This window comes from Phyllobates terribilis, unplaced genomic scaffold (genome assembly GCF_046119375.1).
Source record: "Phyllobates terribilis strain yellow unplaced genomic scaffold, ASM4611937v1 Scaffold_4__5_contigs__length_816908805, whole genome shotgun sequence".
NCBI classification, from domain to species: domain Eukaryota; kingdom Metazoa; phylum Chordata; class Amphibia; order Anura; family Dendrobatidae; genus Phyllobates; species Phyllobates terribilis.
The window spans coordinates 44,157,060-44,177,690 of NW_027362764.1; the positions used below are offsets into that span (position 1 = coordinate 44,157,060).

Below are 20,631 nucleotides of genomic sequence, written 5' to 3' on the forward strand. Positions count from 1 at the left end.
CTCTTTTAAAAGGGGTTTTAGTTTACAGTTTGTCTCGAGACGCCACCTGTAGTTTCCGGTAATGGTTACCGGCGCTGCTGCAGACCTTCGGGGGTGATGCGATGGCAGCTGGGATGTTTCTGCTCCTCACAGGCGGAACGGGCCCCCAGATCAGTGTAGGTGCAGATGGTGGTGATGCTGGGGCTTGTAGTGCAGGAGAGATGGCGCGACAGGAGTAACTGACAGAGACAGGGGATTCACCTCAGTACCTTTACTGGTGCGGATGTCAGGTACAGTCCAGGGTACTCGGTAGGAAGGGTGCACTTCAGGACTTCTCTCCAGTGAGCGGGTATAAGGCCTCCTGGTCCGTGTCTCCCTTTCTCTAAGCTCCTGGCCATCCTGCAACTGGGCCTAGCTTCTGTGTCGTGCTGTTCCTTCACCTGTCGCTTGGTAGTAGGACCTTTCTCTGGCAACCACTATCCCTGGACGCCGGGGCCTTCTTGGTTCCTAGTCCTGTCAAGGGTTTAGCTTCAGGCCGACCAGGGACTTGTAGTCCTCCTGGTATGCCGGTGATCCCTACTGGGTATAAAGGACCCTGTAGGCGTGGACCCGGTGTCTGGTTTGTGTCTTGGGGTGAGCCTATGATGCTCCTCTGCCCCCTCAACTCCTCTCTCCTCTCCTCTTTGCCTCCGGCCACACTCAGGGCCCTCAATAAAGCAGCAGACGTACTGCGTCTTCACTGCTCTCAGCGTCAGCACGCTCTCTCTCAGACTGAGAGACTGAACTGCCTGACTCCACCCTCCATATATATATATCCCTAACAGGGCTCCCTCTGGTGGTATGAGGTGGAAGGGTGGAGGTGTTTGTTTGTAATGAGGGCATCTTGTGGAGAAGTCCGTCCATGCACCCTTTTGGGTCCTGTGGTACCTGTGAACAGCAGAGTGCCACAGCCTCGTCTACCTTAGCTCTCTGCTATCAGCCATATTTCTGAATCAGTCTTCATTTATCAGTTTCTCCTTAAAAGGACCACTCTGCATTCTGATGAATGCGTTCCTTACCTCCAGCTTATTTATATCCATTTCCAGTCTCTTTACCTCCACCTGGAGCTTTGTCTTCCTCGATTTGGAGGCACCTGCAGCTTTAGCGCTTGTGCAGCGCAACTCCTCCTGACGATCTAACTTGCATCTTCATACTCACTGAGGTGGCTCATGACCCGGGAAGCATAGGTGGACACAGACTCCCGGGGTCTCTTCAGCCCCCAACCTTCCTCAGTGAGGTCGGCCTCACCTCCTTGAGCACTCAGCTTTCCTCTGGAAGGAGCGCCATCATGCATGCTGTCAGGCTTTTCCTCCATGTTGGAAGCCTTGTGGCCTCTGAGTCTCCACAGTCCCGGGGGGAGTAGGAGTCACATTGCTGCGACTCTTGGTGGAGCGTCTCTCCCCTGAGTACTCTGATGTGCAGGCCGGTTGCTGGTTTCTTCTGCTCCCCGCAAGCCTGGTTCGGGGAACAGAAGCTTGGGACTTGGCTCCATTGCTCATCCCAGGAAACCCCCTGGGTAGAAGAGAGAGCAGGTTCCCAGGTGGAGGTGTCTTGCTTCTCAGGAGCTCAGGAGCACATAGCAGGATCTGCAAGCACCACACCCACAATCAGCACAGTGAGAAACAGCTGATCAGAGCTGCACTCACTATTCTGCTGGTGGAGTCACTGTGTACATACATTACATTACTGATCCTGTACTGATCCTGAGTTACATCCTGTATTATACTCCAGAGCTGCACTCACTATTCTGCTCATGCAGTTGTGGCACCCCAGAGGGTCTGGTTGCCACAGTGGTATTGCCTCCCTTAAAAGAGGTAATGCCATGTCTGGAGGCAAGCAGGGGTTTCCTGGTCAGGTACACTATACATGCAACACTTTCCTGGCTCCAGGCCAGCAAGGGGAGTCTCTCCCCTTGGCAACTGGTATCTGGGGGCGGGGTTAGTTTAGTCAGTGTGAGGAGTTGAGTGTAGGACATCAAGGAGTGAGGAGCAAGGGACTGGAGCTGGAGATAGCTCGTCCTAGCTGGACTACACAGAGAACCGGACACCGGAGTTCGAGGCTGTGGGGAATTCTAGACCCAGCAGCAGACACCGTAGGGCAAGAGATTGCAGGTCTCCTGGCCCCCATCAGATGCCCGGAGGCTCAGCAGCACCAAAGGACCAGTACCGCTAAGGAGGAGCGAGGCATCCACAAGGCCCGAGCTGCCAGCCATACGGGTGAGTGTGACACCCCAGGGGTCTGGTTGCCACAGTAATAGAGATATTACGTCTGAGAGCAGGTGGGAGGTCTCCTGGTCAGGAATCCTATGCATGCCACACCTCCTGCCCAGTCCTGGGAGGGGAAGAACTTCCCCTATATAAAACTGGGGCTGAGGCAGGGTTAGAGAGTTAAGAAGAGGAGAAGCAGCTATAGGAAAGAGAGATCAGGAGCTCTGGGGAAGTCGTGCTAAAAGGAATCAGGGGCTGTCAGCTGTAGAGCTCGCCCTGATTGAAGAGTTACACCGGACCCGGAGTCCGAGGCTGTGGGGACTAATCCTTACCCAGCAGCAGAAACCGACAGGCAGGGGATTTCAGGTCCTCTGGCCAAGAAACCCAAAGGCACGGTCACACGCGTGGGACCAGCACCGCCGTCGTGGAGCGGAAGCCACTAGAAGGCCCCGAGTCACCGGCCATACGGGTGAGCACCACACGGTACACTCAGGGACGTGGGCTACTTTTACCCGCCTCTAGCAAGGTAGCCAGAAGAGTACAATTAGTTGGGGAGGCCTACAACTCCGCCTGGCCAGGGGAAATCCCATCTGCTCAAAGACTGACCAGGCCCCGATCGCTAGCCAGTACTCCGGGAGGGTCTATCTTTATCACCAGTAAAGACCCTGAACTACACCGCATCGTCTCTGAGTGGTTCCTGCTACCCCCATCATCCACGTCGGCTGCCCTGAGGCCATACCCCTCCCGTTGGGGGTTATACCATCTACGCTGCACAATCGTACCACCGGCCTCAGCGGTCTTCCCTGCAGCGGCAGCTCCATAGCTGCATTCAACGGGTGGCGTAGTCGTCCAACATCTACTGCTAATACTCAGCCACACAGTTTGACTCCCTGGGCACGGACCGGGTCACCGCCACGAGACTACTACCCCCAACAGGGCCGCCTCCGGGTAGTCCCCGCGTGCGCAACGCTACACCAAGTAGGCCCAGGGGCGCGTCATCTTTTGGCGTAGTCGGCAGGATCTCGTGCCCGCAACCACCGGGTACTGCGTGCCTGAAAAAGACTGTTCAAACTTACCAGTGGTGAAGATTCCCGCCATCCGGCGCCATCTTCTACCTTCTTCCCGCCATCCGTGAAGTTTTCCCGCCATCCGGCGCCATCTTCTGCCTTCTTCCCGCCATCCGTGGAGTTTTCCCGCCGTTGGACGCCATCTTGAAGACGCCGCGCGGGAAGAAGAGGGGCGTGGACTCTGAAAGCGCGCGAGAACTAAAGCCCCGCCTCACGTCAGGACGTTGCGTAAGGTCCTGGAAGGAGCCCAGCAGACGCCGACGTCACAGGAGTGCGACGGAAGGTCCTCAACCCTGACGATCCACTGCAGAGCCGCGGCCTACGGAAGAGGATCATCGCAAGGTAGGCCACGGTCCACTAGGGGGGGAGAAAGATGTCGGATACGGAGGAGAGCTTCACTGCCTCAACCCCCGCCAGCGCCACCGCTGCTGCAGTCATGCCCTTCACCATGCCCTATATCCCGGGAGCAGCCTGGCTACCCCAGTACTCAGGGGAGTCACATACCCTGAATGACTTTAAAGAAAAGCTGGATAGCCTCTTCCAGGTGTACCCCCTCACAGAGGAGCAAAAAGTGAGCATCCTGGTGGCCCAACTAACCGGGGCAGCCCAAAGGGAGGTAAAGTCCTGGCCACCTGGGAGGAGGACTGTCGCAGGGATACTAACCCGGCTGAGGGACACCTTTGATACCCGCACCTCAGCCGAGATTAAGCTTAGATTCTATGGGTGCAAGCAGCGAGCACATGAGAGTATAAGGGACTATGCACTAAACCTACAAGAGGCCCTGAGAGCCATTAAGCAGACCGACCCTGACAGCGTGGGAAACGAGGACAGGCTGTTGACCGAGCAATTTATAGAGGGACTATATTGCAATGTCCACCGAACCCAGTTGCGTGCCATAGCCTTACAGGATCCTCATCTGGACTTTGCACAGTTCAAGGACAGAGCCATCCGGGTGCTCCGAGAACCGACAACGGGTGGCGTTGTGACCCACAGGCGCCCAGCTATCACTTACCACCAGGAGGCGGCGCCCTTGTCGGCAAGGCCTGTGGGGGCTGATGCGCAGGCTTTGAACAATGACCCGGCTCCGGACCTGCACCATCAGGTCCAAGAGCTAGCTAAAAGCGTCGCTGCGCTAACCCGAACTGTGCAGTCTTTACAGGTTTCCACTCCAGGGAAGATCCAGCTGGCATCCGGACCGGAGGACATCCCGTGGCGTCGACCAAGGAGGACCCCACCGGCCAGAGGAAGACCCAGCGACCGATACAACGAGGACGGACAACCCATCTGCCGCCGCTGCAATCAACCCGGACATATGGCAAGGTACTGTCCTTTAAACTGGCACAACCTGGGGTAGAGGGCCAACCCCCAGGAAAAAGATCACCAGGCCCATCGAACTGGCGCGACAAATATGTGGGAGGACGTCCAGTCTTGCCTGTGGTACTGGATGGCATCCCTATGAGTGCCCTACTGGACACCGGGTCACAGGTCACCACCATCCCGTACGTGCTCTTCAAGCAGTACTGGAATGACTCGGATATAACCCGCTATCCAGACGACGACTTGAGTATCATCGCCAGTAGTGGTCAGCCCGTGCCACAGATCGGATTTAAAGAAATGACCATTAAAATCGGTAGAGTCGAACTGGCAGCACAGGGACTGATCATTGTAGACATTGACAAGCGCGAGAGTCACCCAAAGATAACTCTAGGAACTAATGTGATTGAAAATTGTCTTGCAGAGGTGATTTTCATTTTACAGCAGGTTGCCAAGAACGCCAGCTCCGGCCAGCAGCGAGTGCTCCAGAAAGAGATCCGGGCACTGATGCGACGGCAACAGGTGGAACTCTCCGGTGGTGAGATTGGTAGCGTAAGAATGTGTGACCCTTTCCCTATTGCCATGCCCCCGAAAAGTGAAATGATGATTTGGTGCCGGGCAGCTATTGGTCTGAGAGGGAGAGATTACCAGGCCATGGTAGAACCAGTCTACTCAGACAGTAGGCCCACCATTTTGACAGCACGGGGGGTGGTTGATGTACGCCATGGGAGGGTGCCCGTTCGTATAATAAATATCGGGAAAAGGGAAGTATACCTGCCCCGGTATGCTACGCTAGCCAAATTATATACTATCAACCAAAATTCTATACAGTCTGTGGAACCCTTGCCTCCATCTCACCCGGAGGAAGGTAACGGCTCTATGAAAATAATGGAGGATTGGTGTCAGCAACTACATTTGGGTACTGACTCCACTCCCTCCCACCAGAAACAGGGAGTCTACCGGGTGGTTCGAGAGTACGAGAGAGTGTTTAGTAAACACCCGTTAGACTTCGGGCGAGTCAAGGGGGTAGAACACCACATCCCCACGGGAGACCATCCTCCCATAAAAGAGAGGTATCGACCCGTACCCCCTGCACACTACCAACACGCCAAGGGGATGCTTAGAGACATGAAGGAGGCTGGGGTAATCAGGGATAGCTGTAGCCCCTGGGCAGCTCCACTAGTCTTGGTCAAAAAGAAAGACAACACCATGAGAATGTGTGTAGATTACCGGAAAATTAACCGTATCACACACAAAGATGCGTACCCCTTACCAAGAATAGAGGAGTCTTTGGCTGCTTTAAAATCTGATAACTTCTTCTCCACCTTGGATCTCACTAGCGGGTACTGGCAGGTTCCTGTAGCAGAGGCGGACCGGGAGAAGACCGCATTCACCACCCCGATGGGACTTAGCGAGTTTACCTGCATGCCGTTCGGACTCTGCAACGCACCAGGAACCTTCCAGCGATTGATGGAATGCTGTCTGGGACACCGAAACTTTGAGACGGTCCTGTTATACCTGGACGATGTCATCGTCTATTCCAAGACCTACGAGGACCACCTGAAACACCTGGCGGAAGTGTTCGAAGCTCTGGCAAGTTACGGCCTAAAGGTGAAACCCTCCAAGTGTCACCTCCTGAAGCCAAAGGTGCAGTACCTGGGACACGTGGTCAGTGCTGACGGAGTGGCTCCCGACCCTGATAAGATCACCGCAATTAAGGAATGGCCAAGCCCCTCCAGCGTAAAGGAAGTGAGGCAGTTCCTCGGGTTGGTAGGCGACTACCGAAGGTTCATTCCCGGTTTCACCAAAAAGGCAGTTCCTATGCAGGACCTCCTGATAGGCCAGTCCAGGAAGGCCAAGAACCAGAAGCCACCCTTCAGATGGGAGAAGCTGGAAGAAGAGTCCTTCCGCCAGCTGAAGATGGCCCTCACGGGGGATGAAATCCTGGCGTACCCTGATTATAGCCAGCCCTTTATCCTCTACACCGACGCCAGTAACATCGGGCTAGGAGCCGTACTGTCCCAGATCCAGCAGGGGAAGGAACGGGTAATTGCTTACGCCAGCCGAAAACTGCGACCTACCGAAAGAAACCCTGAGAATTACAGCTCATTTAAGCTAGAGTTCCTGGCAGTGGTGTGGGCAGTCACCGAACGCTTTAAGCACTACCTCGCTGCTTCCCGGTTCACCGTGTACACGGATAACAACCCGTTGACACACCTGGACACTGCAAGACTCGGTGCCCTAGAGCAGAGATGGATGGCCCGCTTGTCCAACTATGAGTTTACAATCAAATACCGGGCAGGACGCTCCAATACCAACGCGGACGCCCTGTCCAGGATGCCGAACCTACCGGACGTAGGGGAAGATTCAGAGGAACTGGAAGAAGTTGAACTCCCCGCGTTCCACCGTCATGGGACTATCCAGTATTCCCACCGTGTAAAGAGTAAGCAATCCGCTACGTTCAACCCATTACCTCATTACAACTGGGCGGAGACGCAAGACAGTGACCCTGCCGTCCGACTGGTAAAGGAGATGCTGACTCGGCCAGATGCACGCCTTGACCCAGACGCTCCGGAGGAAGCCAAGCAACTGTGGGCTGAGAAGAGTCGACTGTTCCTTTACAAGGGGAGGTTGTGCCGCAGAATGGTTAACTCCCGGATGCATGAACTAATCTGGCAAGTAGTGGTGCCAAGAAGAGACGCAGCTATGGTGATGGAGGCATACCACGACGGAGCTGGGCACTTCGGATGGAAGAAGCTGGAGTTCCTGCTGCGCGGGCGGTTCCATTGGGTAGGCATGAGAGGAACCATCGAGAGGTGGTGCAGAGACTGTGGCCCATGCAACCTAAGAAGGAGGGACCGTGCCAGCCAGAAGACTCCCCTGCAGTCCATCATCACCAGACAGCCGTTGGAACTGGTAGCCTTGGATCATGTAAAACTGACCCCAAGCAGAAGTGGCTACGTCTACGCGTTAACCATCGTGGATCACTACTCCCGGTTCTTGGTTGTCGTCCCCGTCAAGGACTTAATGGCTCAAACAGCAGCTAGAGCCTTCCAGCAGCACTTCTGCCGTCCGCACGGATACCCAGAGCAGGTGCTGACGGACCAGGGGCCTGCCTTTGAAGCGGAAGTCTTCCAGGAGTTCTGCACCCTGTATGGCTGCCGGAAGATTAGAACAACACCCTATCACCCGCAAACTAATGGACTTTGTGAGAAAATGAACCAGGTGGTGATAGATCTTCTGAAAACATTGCCCCTGGAAGAACGTAGTCTGTGGCCTGAAAAGCTGCCCAACCTGGTGGACCTATACAACCACATCCCTGTAGGTTCCACCAACTGTACCCTGGCTTACCTAATGAGGGCAAGACCTGGTAAGCTTCCTGTTGATCTGGAGATGGGAGTCCTGACACCCGAGGACACTTCACCAGAAGCAGACTGGGACACAGAGAGGCAGCAGCAGTACCGGAAAGTACAGGAGAGCGTGGAGCGAAGTCTCTGTCAAGCTAGGGAAAGACAAGAGAAAACTTACAACCAGTATGCTCCCGCTGTTCCCCTGGTGCCCGGAGAGCAGGCCTTGAAGAGGAAAAGACGGCTCCACAAGTTGGACGACCAGTGGGAGAAGGACCCGTACACCGTACTGCCCTCAAGCCACGACAACCCAAAGATCTGTACAATCAGTAAAGACGGAGGGGAAACCACAGCCATTGTATCTCGGGATCACCTGAAGAAGTGTCCCGAACAGCTACGGAACCCTGAAGAGGAACAAGAAGACCCTCGACCCGTAGAGGAAAGGGAAGATATGGTTATTACTGTGCTCGGAGACTTCCCTCGGTCTTGGACTCAAGTCAATGGTGCTGTTGTGGTACCCGTCCTCACGTTCCTCCAACCAGCATCCCAAGTGCCTACGGAGACACAGGTAGAGCTGGAAGAACAGCCGGTCCAGGAGGCAGAAGACCCCACACAAGCAGACCAGGAGAATCAACCCTCTGCTTATAGTGAGCCTGCCTTACCCCTAGTGAGCCAAAGAGTCCGTAGACGGCAGCCCAGTTTACCCTTGACAGCTCCTATACCCTGTAGCTCAGGACCAGCCAGCCAGCTCCGTAGGTCCACTAGGGTCACTAGAGGCCAGTTGCCCATACGGTGGAGGATCTAAATGTTCAAGCTATTTTATTAATGTTTACCTGTTTATTGTTGCTTGTGTATAATTATGTGTTTCTAGTTATTTGTAGGAGTCTTTGGTGGATTTACCGGGAATCCTTTGTGCATATAGTTGGAGCGTAACCCAGGACGGACTAAAAGACTGATAAGGACTCGGGGCAGGACAGACCCCTACCTGGTTACGTCTCCCTGTTTTGGTGAAATGGACACCTTTGTTTTCCTCAAAAGTTACACCCGGTTGCGGACACGCCGTGACCACCTTATGTGTTGTTTCTACCAGAACGTTATTGTTTATATCTTGTTATGTTGACAAAAGTATGTTTAGTCCCGGAGTACTAAATTTCACTAGGGGGGAATGTGACACCCCAGGGGTCTGGTTGCCACAGTAATAGAGATATTACGTCTGAGAGCAGGTGGGAGGTCTCCTGGTCAGGAATCCTATGCATGCCACACCTCCTGCCCAGTCCTGGGAGGGGAAGAACTTCCCCTATATAAAACTGGGGCTGAGGCAGGGTTAGAGAGTTAAGAAGAGGAGAAGCAGCTATAGGAAAGAGAGATCAGGAGCTCTGGGGAAGTCGTGCTAAAAGGAATCAGGGGCTGGCAGCTGTAGAGCTCGCCCTGATTGAAGAGTTACCACCGGACCCGGAGTCCGAGGCTGTGGGGACTAATCCTTACCCAGCAGCAGAAACCGACCGGCAGGGGATTTCAGGTCCTCTGGCCAAGAAACCCGAAGGCACGGTCACACGCGTGGGACCAGCACCGCCGTCGTGGAGCGGAAGCCACTAGAAGGCCCCGAGTCACCGGCCATACGGGTGAGCACCACACGGTACACTCAGGGACGTGGGCTACTTTTACCCGCCTCTAGCAAGGTAGCCAGAAGAGTACAATTAGTTGGGGAGGCCTACAACTCCGCCTGGCCAGGGGAAATCCCATCTGCTCAAAGACTGACCAGGCCCCGATCGCTAGCCAGTACTCCGGGAGGGTCTATCTTTATCACCAGTAAAGACCCTGAACTACACTGCATCGTCTCTGAGTGGTTCCTGCTACCCCCATCATCCACGTCGGCTGCCCTGAGGCCATACCCCTCCCGTTGGGGGTTATACCATCTACGCTGCACAATCGTACCACCGGCCTCAGCGGTCTGCCCTGCAGCGGCAGCTCCATAGCTGCATTCAACGGGTGGCGTAGTCGTCCAACATCTACTGCTAATACTCAGCCACACAGTTTGACTCCCTGGGCACGGACCGGGTCACCGCCACGAGACTACTACCCCCAACAGGCCCGGCTCCGGGTAGTCCCCGCGTGCGCAACGCTACACCAAGTAGGCCCAGGGGCGCGTCATGAGCACAGCACGTTACACTCAGGGACGTGGGCTACAACACAGCTATAAGCAGAGAAGCCAAAAGAGTATAGTAAGGACGGCAGGCCTACAACTCCACCTGGCCAGGAGGACTCTATGCTTGCTCCTAGACTGACCAGACTCTTATCTCTAGCCAGTACTCCAGTCCAGGCCTGTCTAATTGCTACCAGTAAAGACCCTGGGACTGCACTATACGGACTTTGTGGTTATTTCTGCACCGCGACACCCTGCACAACTACCATCATCCACACACACTGCCCTGAAGCTAACTCTTCCTGTAGGGAGTTATACCACCTTTGCTGCTATACCACCGGCTTCAGAGGACTGTTCCGCAGCAGCGGTCTCTATTAACCGCACTCCACAGGTGGCGTAGTCGGACATTATATAACCTATATACATCTACTACCCTTGGATTGACCACCTGGGTCACGGACCGGGTCACCGCCAAGGTGACTACAACCCCCATCATCTACAGGCCCGGCTCCGGGTATCCCACGGCCCAGAGGGAGCGTCACAGTCACTGTGTACATTCATTATGTTACTTATCCTGTACTGATCCTGAGTTACATCCTGTATTATACTCCAGAGCTGCACTCACTATTCTGCTGGTGCAGTCACTGTGTACATACATTACATTACTGATCCTGTACTGATCCTGAGTTATATCCTGTATTATACTCCAGAGCGGCACTCACTATTCTGCTGGTGCAGTCACTGTGTATATACATTACATTACTGATCCTGAGTTACATCCTGTATTATACTCCAGAGCTGCACTCACTATTCTGCTGGTGCAGTCACTGTGTATATACATTACATTACTGATCCAGTACTGATCCTGAGTTACATCCTGTATTATACTCCAGAGCTGCACTCACTATTCTGCTGGTGCAGTCACTGTGTACATACATTACATTACTGATCCTGTACTGATCCTGAGTTACATCCTGTATTATACTCCAGAGCGGCACTCACTATTCTGCTGGTGCAGTCACTGTGTATATACATTACATTACTGATCCAGTACTGATCCTGAGTTACATCCTGTATTATACTCCAGAGCTGCACTCACTATTCTGCTGGTGCAGTCACTGTGTACATACATTACATTACTGATCCTGTACTGATCCTGAGTTACATCCTGTATTATACTCCAGAGCGGCACTCACTATTCTGCTGGTGCAGTCACTGTGTATATACATTACATTACTGATCCAGTACTGATCCTGAGTTACATCCTGTATTATACTCCAGAGCTGCACTCACTATTCTGCTGGTGCAGTCACTGTGTACATACATTACATTACTGATCCTGTATTGATCCTGAGTTACATCCTGTATTATACTCCAGAGCGGCACTCACTATTCTGCTGGTGCAGTCACTGTGTATATACATTACATTACTGATCCAATACTGATCCTGAGTTACATCCTGTATTATACTCCAGAGCTGCACTCACTATTCTGCTGGTGCAGTCACTGTGTACATACATTACATTACTGATCCTGTACTGATCCTGAGTTACATCCTGTATTATACCCCAGAGCAGCACTCACTATTCTGCTGATGCAGTCACTGTGTACATACATTACATTACTGATCCTGTACTGATCCTGAGTTACATCCTGTATTATACTCCAGAGCAGCACTACTATTCTGCTGGTGAAGTCACTGTGCTGATCCTTATACTGAAAATAGAGTTGGGCGGATCAAATTGGAATTCGCCAGCTTCTGTATTTGGAAGAGATATCTGTGTACACAATTGACAACAGGTGGGTAACATAAACCATCTTGAGTAGATCAAGAAGCAAAGTTAAAACTAAGTTGAACAAGGAGTAAACAGAGACTTAATGGAATTATACAAGAGGTGTTTTTTCCTTTTGAGGCTAATAACTTATTAATCATGGACCGCTCCTGCCGGTGATTCTCCTGCTTCCTGAGACGTTACATCAACAGGGCAGTTCCTTCTCCTGCTTTGCTCTGTCGATGTCATGTTGATTCACAGTGGTCTCAACCTAATGCAACGGAGAGTCGGCTGTCAATCAACACATAGCGTCAGCAGTGACGCTCCATCGCCAGAGCAGAGCAGAAGAAAAGGAACTGCTCTGTCAACGTGACATCACAGGAAGCAGGAGTATTGCAGACAGGAGCAGTCCGGGACCGCTCTCAGCTGTCACAGGGCAGCACAAGCAGGTAGATAATGCTTAGCCTAGTACGGGAAAAAAAAACGGACAACCTCTTTAACTATTCGACCAACCTAGAAGTCATTCACCAGGGAGTCAGAGTACGTATACCTAAATCTAGATGCGAAGAAGAAGTCATAGGCCAATTTCTACCCCTCCTTAAATCCTTCACTACAACCAACGAGCTCGTGGCTGGGAGCGGGAGCTGGTGATTGGTGGTGGATTGAAGAGAGGTGAGCAACAAATTGTAAATTTTACCAAATATTATTTCAAATCTAATTCCCCATTAGATGATTAATGTGACAATATATTATTACACAATCTGTTCTGTAATGATACAATGAATATTCAGAATCTCCACCGGATCCCGTGACATAGTGGTCTGGACAATGACGGGAAATTGGATTTATCCACCGCGTCCTCTTCTGCGGCCGCAGAGTGTGTAAGTAAAATATTTTCTGAAGATGAAAAGACAGTGAACATTGTATTATTGATGTAGGGGACTCGTCTTCAGGCCCCAGTGCTACTGGAACAGATTGTCTCCTACAACCCCGGTCCAAACGACATCTGATTCTCCCGGTGGCAGTCATCCAAGTCTATCTGGACAGGCAGTGCCTGAATGAACTTTGCTCCTGGATGGTTTTTTTTCATGGTGTTTATCAGCAGTTTTCAAGCTGTTGAAGTCATCTTGGCAGAGACGTTCAAAGTAATCACATATTCTGGATTTTAATGCTCAACCTTAAAAAAAAAAGCAATCCCTCAGATTTTTGGGTTCATTATTATTCTGCAGAGCAGAACTCGTCTCGGAATAATGAGAAAAAAGGATTTACAAATCCTAAAGAAATGATAACAACACAATAAATACATTTAAAGAACTCATTCAAACACATTCAGCTCTGCTACATTTGTGTATCAATAAGTCAGGGTAGTTGTTCATGTTTTCTTTTTGAACACTGTTTTCCACGTGATCTACTTAGGGCTTACCCGAGATCATGATCCTCAGATCCCATCAGGCATCTTTACGGGACATCTCCAACTTATACAGTTTTATTTTTTGCGGAAACTTGTGTCCCAAGGTGGAGTTTAATGTAAATAACAAGTTGATTCCTTGCTCACCCTCCCCAGGTCTAGCACTATGTCTCTGCATCTGCTCCGGCCCTTGTTGATTGGCCGCAGCAGTGATGTCACATTGACATCTCTGCAGCCAATCACTGATCTCAGTAGCTCCACCCATATAGAAAGCAAAGTCACTAAGCTCACTGATTGGCTGCAACGCTGTACACGTGATGTCACCTTTTGTTTTTACAACAAACTGCAACTGCACCTAAAGACACAACTTCCTGAAAATGGAAAATCCCCTTCAAAGATATTTTCTCTAATATAAACCCCTTCCAATACACCCTATTGGTATTAGGGGTGTGGTGATGCATACAGTGAAGCACGGCGGAGGCTCAGTGATACCTACAGTATATTATGGCGGTGTCTCCGTGATGTCTACAGTGAACCAGTGTGGTGGCTTTGTGATATTTACAGTGAAGCACCACGGGGGGCTCGGTGATGCCTGCACTGAAGCACGGGGGGGAGGGGGTGCTCGATGATGTTCACAATATATCATGGAGATGGCTCCATGATGTCTGCAGTGAAGCATGCTGGTGACTTGGTGATGTTTACAGTGAAGCACGGTGGAGGCTCGGTGATGTCTACAGTGAACTATGGTCGAGGCTCAGTGATGTCTACTGTGAAGCATGGCGGTGACTTGGTCATGTCTACAATGCAGCATGGCGGGGGCTCGGTGAAGGTCTACAGTGAAGTATAGCAGTGACTTAGCGATGTCTACAGCGAACCACAGGGGTGGCTCGGTGATGTCTACAATGAAGCACAGCAGGGGCTGGGGCTCGTGGTGTCTACAGTTTAGCATGATGGGGACTCGATGCCTACAGTGAACCATAGTGGTGGCTCGTTGATGTCTACACTGAAGCATGTCAAAGGCACTGTGTTGCCTACAGTGAATCATAATGGTGGCTTGGTGATGACTACAGTAAACTATGATGGTGGCTTGGTGATGCCTACAGTGAACAATGGCAATAGCTCGGTGATGTCTACAATGAAGCATGGTGTTGGCTAGGTGATGCCTACAGGGAAGCATGGTGGGTGCTAGGTGATGTCTCCAGTGAAGCATGTAAGTGGCTTTGTGATGCCTACAGTGAAGCATGGCGGTGGTGTGGTGATGTCTACAATGAAGCATGGTGTCGACTCCGTGATGACTACAGTGAAACATGGTGCTGGCTAAATGATGCATACAGTTCAGCATGGAGGTGTCTCAGTGATGCATGCAGTGAAATATAGGATTCTCAATAATTTTGATTGCAAATGTATACATGTATGATGTATGGTGGGTATCTATGTTTAATGTGCAGCCATATACACACCATGATGCTTTCTTCTCCCCAATATGACATAGGTTTGCCACCAGTTGGCTATTGACTCTCCTTCCAATACGACCTTGCTGTCCCAGTCATCTGAGTAGTGAGCCAGTGTCGGTGTGACCCAGGCAGGTGACCGCGACCCTGGCTCGAGTGTTACCCTGTGACCCTAGTTGACCTCTCTTTTAATGGTCTGTATTGAGATTTGGACCAGATTCTGGGCAACTGCTTTAGACTTCTTAGATTTAGCTACTGTTTTAGTCTTTACTTTGTAGCCACATTTGCCATTGTTTTCTTGTTTTTCTATACCTTCAGTGGATAAATTGAAATAAAATAGAAATATCTTAAGAATAATGAAAACTCCGACATGTCCAGATGGGGCGAGCTCAATTTACATCAGCCTCACTTCAGCCTGACACTTACTTATTTACACAACTATAAAACGTAGGAGGATAAATTGGATTCCATCTATTGAATGACGCAAAAGAGACAGAACAGTAACCGCAGCGGCGGACAGGGGAGGAATGGCAGGTAGCAGGTGCACCCTCACAGATGACATTATTTACAGCCTGCATAGTACAAGGCGGCATTATTGCCAACTGCAACGTCCACTATGAGGAGCGCGGGGATGACATAGAAGGGAAGGTATCTCTGCATAGCATATACCTACTCAAAGAGACTCCAAATCTGTAGTTTCCTCTTTATTTTTCAGTCTTAACCCTTTGTGTTGTTCATTCATCATGACAACTCTTCCAGTCATTGTGAGCATTTAAAGGGAATCTGTCAGAAGGATCAACACCCCTGATCTTCCTATATGGACATGTAGGTCATAGGAAGCTGGATAAAATGATACCTTGATATCTGCGATCCAATGTCTTATTCCCAAGAAATCTGTGTTTTTCTTAATATTTAAATGAGCTGTTAAGATCTACGGGCGGGGCATAGATCTCCCTGAGAATCTGCCTCCAGAGCTTATTTCAAATAAATGGGGGGGCATTACCAGTCAGAGACATGTAGATCAGGACAGCAGACTGTCAGTCATTACATGCCTCATACTGGTACCATCCCCTTTTATTTACAATAATCTATGGAGGCAGATTCTTGGGAAGATCTATGTCTGGCCTGTAGATCTTAACAGCTCATTTACATATTAAGAAAAACATGGATTTCTCTGGAATAAAACTAGGAATTGCAGATATCAAGGTATCATTTTATTCAACTTTCTATGATCTATTTGCCCATATGGTCTGCTTTGGAGGGTAGATCCCACCACCAGATTCCCTTTAAATCTGTCCCCAATGTACAAGAATACAATTACTATAATACTCTCCCCTATGTACAAGAATATACAGATGGCTTAAGAGGGTTGATCCTACTGCCAGATTTCCTTTAACATTACCAACATTTCAGTTGCAATACCTTATCAGGCCACAGGGTGTGCTGTTATAATGGGACACAGAGCACAAAGAACTGTATTCTACTGTAAAGTTCCACCTAGTGGTGGAAATATTAAAGTGTTCCCATTGTTTTTTTTGTTTGTTTGTTTTCTTTTTTTTTTTTAAACTAAATAGTCTCCAAATTTTAAGCTGGATTATTTCATTATAGATTTATATATCATGGTTTTCTGTTCCAAGTGACCTTCTTTCTCTTCACATAGCCAGAGATATGCATACCAAGTCAACTTCCTGAAGCTGGAACTGTATATAGAGTACATGTACAAAGCTCACACTGAATTGAAAAAAAAGAATAATAGATTTTCAGTGAGCTCCCCCTAGTGGTGGCTGCTTCCAGCAAGAATTTTACCATGTAACTCTATTGGTATAAACAGAGATTTAAAAAAATAAAACAAGCTCAAAAATCGAAGATATAGATTGCGTAGCTGCAGTGTATACATGGTATAGGAGGTAAAGACTATGTTCACACGTTGCATTTTTGCTGCTTTTTTCTGCAAATGTTAAGCTGCTTTTTACAGGATCAGCAAAAACTATGAGATTTCAGAAATCTCATGCACACACATTGTTTTTTTTTCCAGACTGAATTGGAAAACTGCTCCGTTTTTTAAAACTGCAACATGTCCCTTCTTTCAGCGTTTTTGCAGTGTTTTTGAAGCATTTTTTCACCTATAGAAAGCCATGAGTAAGTGCAAAAATGCAGCAAAAACGCAGGTATCAGGTTTTGCTGCATTTTTAGTAAAAAAAAGCAAGTACAGCAGTATATGAATCCCATTTATATTTTGCGATTCTCCCACTTTGAAACCATAATGTCTTGGTGTTCCCATCTGAGAATGGCAGTTAGGATTAGTACAGTTTAATTAAATTAGGGATATGTGTAAAATAAACATTGACCGACCAAGGTGTAAAATTGAACAATACCTGATCAGCTCAAGGGTTGACCAAAGTGTGAAAGTAAAAGTGTCCTACAAACTCAATTCTCTGCCAATGTCCTAGGTAAACGATTCTGGAACAATTCACCTCCCCCCGCTGTTATATTTGTAATTGTGTATATTTTCATGAACTCAAGTGAATTTTTTTGTTCAGAATAGTCACTATTTTTTCAGACATAAAAATCTTTTTCCACTAAATAATATGATCAAATTGCTTTTTTTTCCAAAATAGTTTTATGGTTTCACATATGTCTTGCATTGGTGACCTAGCACCTTGCATTGTTCATGCTTCTATAGTGGAAGCAAAGCTGATCTTTTTGAATCTGAAAAACGCAGCAAAACCTGCTTTTTGTAAGCAGCTTCTTTACTGCCAAGAGACCAGTTTTGCCTGCAGAAAAAAATGCAGCAAAAAACGCAACGTGTAAACTGTGCATTTTCCCAGTGCACCTGTTTTCTAGGGGCCTCAACAGGAGCAAGCTAAATTTACCATTGATCAGTATCACTATCCTAGACCAGCAGGTAATATACAATTAACTTATTTATTTGCTTAGACCATTAGTGAATTTACAATTAACCCCTTCACTACCCTAAAGCACTGGAGATTGAACCATTTACCCAATCACTGCTCTAGACAGGCAGTAGGAAGTCTGGGATTGTAACATCAATAACATCACTGCTGCAAATCCTCAGATATTGTCACTTTTAACACCTTGATTGCTCCATATTAAAATTAACCCTTAAACCACTCCACATTATTTAGCAATGTATGGTTGAAGATACCTGTTCTGCCAGTGAATCACAGGTGAGGTCTTCTTTTATTGAAGTTTTTTTCATCTTTTATATCCAGCCCAGACCTTCACGAAGACTTCTCCCAGCCATGACTTGTGACTGTAGAGTTTGCTGCCCTGAATTCTATGGATCCTTACATTTTTTCAGCACTCGACTTACTTTTACCTGACCAACATTAACTCTCCATCCTTCTGCTACCCTCATTTCAGTCGACAAAGGACTGATGCAGCAGATACAAAGGAGTGAAAGGGACATGAAGACGGGGAACCTAAGAGGATGGGAACCAACTACCCCGCCATGCGTTAGTCCTGGGGAGGGATAAATGGAAGCATCGTGAGAACTCTATGGAAATATTTGGCTACTCTATAAAAGGTATTATTTAGATAATATATTGGACCATTGGGGCACTGAATGGTGATATTTTCTGAGCATTGTATGAACCTTTTAAAAACTGTGCAAGATTGAGAACCCCTCATTTCTTTCTACTATACAACATGTACTAGAAAACCTCAAGGAAAATTTCCATCCATATGTCTGTCTGATATCAGTTGCAAGTCTTATAACACTGCAGTACTATTATAAACTGCGGTCTCTTAGGTCAGTGGCCCTTTAAAGGTTCAGTAAAAGTCCGTTTTTCTTGCTTCTATGTGTCTTTGTATTAGACCTTACTCTGTAGTCTCCATTCATTTACTTTCTTTCGTGAACTTATTGTTGCACATTCCATTTTTCAATTTTCTCTCTTGACACCGACCAGTTTTTTTCCCTTGCCTTTAGTTTTCTTTACAACATTTATTTATTTTCTTTTTCTTTTTCCAGCTTCAGTTTAGCTTACCTGGGATGTCAGCCTTATTTTATCCTTGGTGACCCTGACTGTTCAGCTGTACAATTGGAGATCAAAGTAATATCTCATTGCAGGAAAAAATGGGGCAAGTGAGATTCCAATGTTATCTGTTCTCACAGAAGGTGTTCATCTATCAATATAAATCTGAAAGATAATTCATGGCAATCATGCTGATAATATTCGGATAAACAAAAATCTACCCTGAAAAATCTATCATCTATCTATGCAAAAAAAAAAATAGAATAGCACCACAATCACATACAGTGGGTGCCAGACCTCCCGAGCAAGTATGGCAATGTTTCAGTTCACAGAACCTTTTTCATAGCCATGACAGGTAAAATTTTGTATAAATACAGTGTTGACACCATTGAAATTGTTCCAGGAAATTAAATATTTCTTACAGAAAATTATTGCAATTATACATGTTTGGTTATACACATGTTTATTTCCTGTGTGTGTATTGGAACAACACAAAAAAAAATTAGAAAAAAAGGCAAATTGGACATAATTTCATACAAATACCCAAAAATTGTTGGCACCTTTCCAAAATTGTGGGTAAACAATTTTGGTTCAAATATGTGATGCTCGTTCATTCACCTGTGGCAAATAACAGGTGTGGGCACTATGGAAATCACACTTGAAACCAGATAAAAAGGGAAGAAGTTGACTCAATATTTGCACTGTGTGCCACACTAGGCATGGAGAACAGAAAGAGGAGAAGAGAACTGTCTGAGGACTTAAGAACCAAAATTGTTGAAAAATATCAACAATCTCAAGGTTACAAGTCCATCTCCAGAGATCTTGATGTTCCTTTGTCCACTGCACTCGACATAATCAAGAAGTTTACAACCAATGGTACTGTAGCTAATCTCCCTCTCTGTTGACAGCAGAGAAAAATTGATGAAAGGTTGCAATGCAGGATAGTCTGGATGGTAGATAAGCAGCCTCAATCAAGTTCCAAGGAAATTCAAGCTGTCCTGCAGACTCAGGATACATCAGTGTCAGTGCGAACTATCCACCGACATTTGAATGAAATGAAACGCTATGACAGTAGACCCAGAAGGACCCCACTGCTGACACAGAGACATAAAAAACAAGACTGCATTTTGCCAAAATGTACATGAATAAGCCAAAATCCTTCTGGGAAAGTGTCTTGTGGACAAATGAGACCAACATAGAGCTGTTTGGTAAAGCACATCATTCTACTGTTTACCGAAAACGGAATGAGGCCTACAAAGAACACAGTACCTACAGTCAAATATGGTGGAGGTTCAAAGATGGTCTTGGGTTATTTTGCTGGTAGTAGTAGTAGTAGAATTAAGAACTGGGGTATGTGAACTTTTGATCAGGGTCATTTGGATGTTTTTAATGGTCATTAAGATTTAAAAAGAGAAAACACAGTAGTTTGACAATAAAAGGCTTCACCCAACCAATAACCATGAGTGGAGAAAAAGTTTTTTTGTTATCATTCATATTCTCTGAAACAAGACCAAGAAAGGAAAAATTCTGCTGGGGTATGTAAACTTTTTAGCACAACTGTATATACAACCTCAATCTCCAAATATTTCTCCTGTGCAGGAGTACTTCACTCTGAATTACTGAGGGAAGAGGAATGTACTGTATGGCACCGGCTTTTTTCTAGGTCATCAGCATTTTTTCTGTCTTTTCCCGGCGCATTCACATTACAGTACTTTGCTCTGCACTCACCAGAGCAGAGAGTATGCATTCTCAGGAACAAGAAGGGAACAGAAATAGTTGGGCAGAGGGGGGGATATGTGACAAAGTCACTGGCAAAGTGCTGGAGGGGAGGTATGTTTCACTGAGGCTATTAGCTTCAGTGATTTGAAACCAAGAAGTTTGCTCCAGCACACTAAGTGGTGCAAGGGGT

The 20,631-nt window shown here is 48.0% G+C and overlaps 1 long non-coding RNA gene across 1 annotated transcript in view; it reads left to right on the top strand.

The window, feature by feature from the left end:
- LOC141264161 (uncharacterized) overlaps positions 1 to 20,250 on the top strand; it is a 58,665-nt gene extending 38,415 nt beyond the window's left edge. The window contains exons 2-3 of the long non-coding RNA XR_012319812.1: positions 17,961 to 18,274; positions 18,719 to 20,250. This is a non-coding gene — a long non-coding RNA (uncharacterized lncRNA). The remainder of the gene's footprint in view (positions 1 to 17,960; positions 18,275 to 18,718) is intronic.
- The last annotated feature ends 381 nt before the right edge of the window (positions 20,251 to 20,631 follow it).